The 5,175-nt window shown below is 59.5% G+C and overlaps 1 pseudogene; it reads right to left on the bottom strand.

Moving 5' to 3' along the window:
- Window positions 1-3,027, bottom strand: part of LOC101637426 — a 31,633-nt pseudogene extending 28,606 nt beyond the window's left edge.
- Window positions 3,028-5,175: the final 2,148 nt, after the last annotated feature.

The raw sequence follows: 5,175 nt of genomic DNA, 5'->3' as shown, positions 1-5,175 counted from the left end.
CTGCGCGCAGAGCAGACAGAGAAACACACTTCACTCCCTGAGAAGCAGTGACGGCCCGGTCTGAAAAGGTCCCGACTCTGACTCTGCCAGTGGCCTCCTCTGGTCACAGGGCGCCTCTGAGTCTGCTCTGAGGGTCTCGTCTGAAACCTGCCATGGGTGAGCCTCCTAGCGCCTGTGACGGCCACGGCGTCCGCGGCCAGGAGGGACAGTAAGTCACATCAGGGCAGAGGGCGACGTGGCGCAACGGCCCACGCGGACCTGCCCTCCCCTCCCCCACGCGGCACAGGAACTCCCCGAGGTCAGGGCCACAGACGAGCAGGAGAGAGGCAAGTCAGTCATCCCCTGTGACCTGAGCTAAGTTAAAAATTATAAAAAAAGAACTACTAGTGAATCCAACAGCCAGTGGAATTAACACCACAGTGAGAGGACCCGCATGGGACACGGGGGTCTGTTCCAGGGACACAGGATGCTGAACACGGACACGTCGCAACTCACCACCCCAGCAGGGAAAGACAAGGTCCATTGAGACCAACAGATGATAGGAAGCGACTGCCCACGTTCACTCATGGTAAAGTCCCACAGGGACGGGGCTGGAGGCTCACACCCCACAGGGCGAGACCCGAAGCCCCTGAAACTTCCCTTGAGGTCAGGACCCCAACAGGACGTCCACAGCTGCACGGCCACGTCCTTCTGGGGACGGGAGGACCCACAGTCGACATGAAAAGTGACGATGCCAGTGCAGAGCAGATGTGGGGTGACACAGACACACCGGGAGGCCAGTGAGGGTCAGACAAGGTGTCAGTGTGGGGAGGGCAGGTCACACCCCTGTGTGAATTGTGGTGAAGGGGCGGTGATGGTCTGTGCACAGCTTTCATCAGGCTGACCGACTCCTCGTGAACGTTACACGCTGTCATCATTACAGTTCAGGATTTTGTCCATCGTCTGATTTTCTCTGTAGATTGTCATGGCAGCTTGAAACAAATGCTTGATTCTGTGTCCCAGTCTGTTCTCTCAGTTGTTTGTTTCCTTAGCTAATTATCGATGGTTCTGAGAGTAAAAGTAAAAAATTATGGAAAGTTCCTTCCACTCTAGTTGGGAAGTTCTGTTTTTCAGCATGGTAGCTTTCTTGATAATGGCGTTTGTATGTTCATACACCAAAGTGAGGAAATTCACGTTTGTTCTTAAATTACTGAATAATTTTGTCATGGCATTATTTCCCCATCAAAATTTTTTGTCTACTTACACTGTCTCTTTAATTTTGTCTTAGCCTGGGTTTGGAAAACCATGCACCACACTTTGTCCCCACCAGAGCTGCGCACACACCCATATCCCTCATTCTGCATAAAATACCCCTAAATTGTCAGTGAGGCCACCCCTTGATCACTGAGCCCTGATCCTGATCTCACAGTGTGGTCCCAGCGCCCCCTGCTGGTCCTGGGCACCCCAGCCCCTCTGTCCACACAGGATCAGTGTCTGGGCCACACTCTCTTCCCGACATTGTCCCCCAGGGTCACACATGGCTTCAGGTAACTGGGAACAGGGCTAGGATCTGCTCTATGAGGAGTGTCACTGTGAAGAGAGAGAGCCACCCTAGGCAGTGGGCTCCCCAGGAATGTGGGGGTGGGAGCCTCTCAGAGAGGAGCGGTGTCCCCTGGCGATTTGAGGCCTTGCAGAGGGAGCCCCAGGCAGGAGGCCCCTGCCCCACCCTGCACCTGCTCCACCCTGCACCTGCTCCTGGCTGTGCTCTGTGCCGTGTGCAGAGCTGGGGCAGGACTGTGCTGCTGAGAGATGCAGTGGGGTCCAGGATGCTGACTGGACTGGGAAGGTCAGGGGCACATGTGCTGTCCAGGGGAGGTGATTGGGGGGCAAACCCAGGAGGGAGGAGCCTGGGGGTTCCCATGGGAGGTGGCTTTGGGGGTCCCTGACGGGAGAGTCAGGGCTGTGAGGGGAGCAGAGGAGCGTCTGTGTTTGTCATTTCTAGTTTTGGGGGAAATTAGAAAAAACTGAGCACATACAGGGCCCCCAGGTGAGGCCGGCCTTCTCCTCTGTGGGCTTTACTGTTTCAACAATTTTCCGCACCTGGAGTGGTGATGTTGCTGCAGTGCTCTTGTGTGTTGCTTCTGCCTGACTGACGCCTCACCTGCCAGGGGACCTGGATCAGACCCTTAGCACAGGGAGAAGCAGTCAGGAATGCTCTGGTTGTAAAAATAATACAGGATACCACAAAACTGCAGGAAACACAGAGGTCTCATCTATGAGCAGAAAGTGTCACCTCCCCATTTGAGCTCCCCAGGAATGGGCGTTGGAGCCTCTCAGGGAGGAGCAGTGGCCACTGGGGAGCTGAGTCCTTGCAGAGGGAGCCCCAGGTAGGAGGCCCCTGCCCCACCCTGCACCTGCTCCTGGCTGTGCTCTGTGCTCTGAGCCTCCTGTGCCTCCTGCTGTCCTGGGCCCCTGGGTCCTGACCACGCCCCAGTGGACCCACCCAGACCCCTCCTGTCCCTGCAGGGTTTGTGTCTGGGCTCACACCTGCTCCCCTCACTGTGCCTCTCGCACAGTAATACACGGCCGTGTCCTCGGGGAGGCTGTTCATCTGCAGATAAACTGTGTTCTTGCCATTTTCTCTGGAGATGGTGAATCGGCCCTTCACGGCGTCCGCGTACCATGTGCTACCACCATCATACCTAATCCATGCAACCCACTGTAGCCCCTTCCCTGGGGCCTGGCGGACCCAGCTCATGTCTTTACTGCTGAAGTCAAATCCGGAGGCTGCACAGGAGAGTCTGAGAGACCCCCCAGGCTGCACCAAGTCTCCCCCAGACTCCACCAGCTTCTTCTCACACTGGACACCTGCAAACACAGACACAGCAGTCAGGACACTGGCTCTTGGCCACCGCTTCACCCCTCCTGTCCCCTCCCCTACTCAGGGTCTCCTGCTCCCAGCACTGACCGCCTAGAAGAGCCAGGAGGAGCAGACAGCTCAGCCCACGCTCCATGGTGAGTGTCTGTGACAGTCCTGACCGGAGTGGCCCCTGGATCCCGGCTGGGCTCCTGTGCAGAGCTGCAGGGCCGGACTGGGCTGTTTTCAGCAGCAGGGGACGGCCCTATTTGCATGTGTCCTGCCATATAGCAGGTTCTGGCTGGAGGCAGGGACATAGGAGCCTGGGGAGGGTCCTGGGCTTCAGGGTGATAACACATTATCTGCAGGTGCCATATTAGGGGCAGAGCTGATGACCACTGAGCACCGGTCACTTGTTTTCATGCAGGCCCAGAACTGTCAGATGTGTTAGGTAACAATATTTCCCTTTTTAATACAGTGCTCTTTATTTGCTATAGCTTTTTTTTACTTTGTGTCTGTTTCATAGTGTGGATTAACCCCATTTGTATATTTTTATTTCTCCATGTCTGATCCATGTGAATATCCCAAAGCCAAGCCGCAGTGTCTGGACTTTTCCTTCCCTGTGCTGATGCAGTTTATTTCCACAACCTCATAGAGGGAAGCGCCCACCTGCCTGGCGCCAGAGGCTCTGTCCAGGGAACGGGCACATGGATGCAGGGACGCGCCGGTCAGCCGTGCGGGTCACACGCGCTGGACGGGACTTGACCCATCAGCGCCACAGACAAAACCTGCGCGGCAGGAGCCAAGGGAGGAGAAGCCGAAGGGCGGGAGCGTCGGGGCGGCTCAGGGCGCTGGCAGGGGCGGCGGGCCCGAGGCTCGGTGCTGGGCGCTGAGGCGGCTGTGGCTGACGACTCCCCGTCACGCCCTGTGAGGAGCCGTCTCCTGGGCATGTGGTTGTTCTCTCTCCCGGTGCCTCCGTCGCTCTCCTGTGTCTCAGCCATCTCTGAGGAAAACCGCGGACCCGACGGCCACCAGCCTCGTCCCCTGCAAACAGCGCACACACTCGGGGTCCGTCATTTTGCGTAAATTCTGTTAAAGCACCGTGAGGAAATCCGCTCCTGGCACCCCTGGCCCTGTCCTGACCACCCCGGGGTCCTGCCCCCTCGTGCCACCCACCAGCCCGGGTCCCGCAGGGTCTCCCGCCCTCTCCACCAGGGCCCCTGCACAAGTGACTGGCCACTCCCGCGTGGGCCTGTCCCTTGTCCCCCCAGTCGCGGCCGCCCCCCATTTCTGTTTGTAGCCCCAGCCCTGTCTGCTCCGTCTTCCAGCCCCCGATGTCAGGGTTCCCGCCCACCACACCCGTCTGTCGAAGCCCCGCCAAACTGTTTCCCTGCTCTAGTGAGGTGTTGGGCCTGTCGTCCACTCCGCTCGAACCGCATTTGCTCCCGGGGTTCCCCAACTGGCACAGGTGGCTCTTTGAGGCTGCCTGCCTTTTCTGGGTCCTATGGTCTCTCAGCATCTGCTGAACCTCTCAGGAGGGCGCCGGCTGGCGCCACCCAGTGGCTGCAACCGGGACTGCACGTACCTCGTCCCTGCAGGCACTGAGTGGCCAGGAGGCCCAAGGGGGTGGAGGGATCTGTGTGACCCCAAACCTCACTCAGGCAGCAAAGCAAGAGACACCAGGACCCCGGTGAGTGCAGGAACTGACGCCGGGTTCCAGCCCACAGGGCCCGCAGCGCTCCGCGAGTGTCCCCCTGATGCCGGCTCCCGCTGTCCATCAGCCCCACGAGGTCCCGTCCCTGCAGGAGGCCGCCAGCCTGTCGGCTGTGCTGGCCCCGGGCAGCGCCCCACTCGGCTCTAATCCAGTCTGGGCAGTGACACGGCCCTGCGGGACACCCGTCCAGCCAGCGGAGGCCTCCTCGCCTGGCCGCGGCCTCCAGACTGTGCAGGCGTCCACCAGGTGTGGGACCTGCCTTCCCTGGCCATCGATGGGCACCCCCGGTCTCCGAAAGGAGGTGGACCCCAATAACAGCGTCCTGTGTTGGTGACTGTCACAGGCTGAGGGCTCAGACTCTGCGGCCACGTCCTGCTCTGTCCACACCACTGCTGTGCTGCCGCTGGGCAGGGTCAGTGTAGACTTTGGCAGAGGAGAGAGAATCTTGGGCCTGAGAGTGTCCTGGGCTTAGCCTGAGACAGTGTCCAGGGGCCAGGGCAGGCGGCTGCGAGGTACGGGGAGCCAAGGGCGCGGAGCCTCAGCCGGGGCTGGGGGATGTGGCCAGAGGCCCACTGAGCCGGGCCAGTGGCTGCTCCTCAACATCCCGTCCGAGTTCACGTTGGGG

Source organism: Condylura cristata, unplaced genomic scaffold (genome assembly GCF_000260355.1).
Source record: "Condylura cristata isolate star-nosed mole 26May11 unplaced genomic scaffold, ConCri1.0 scaffold00117, whole genome shotgun sequence".
In the NCBI taxonomy this organism is placed as follows: domain Eukaryota; kingdom Metazoa; phylum Chordata; class Mammalia; order Eulipotyphla; family Talpidae; genus Condylura; species Condylura cristata.
The sequence above is the reverse complement of the archived record's forward strand: the minus strand, read 5'-3'. Positions and strand labels throughout refer to the sequence as shown.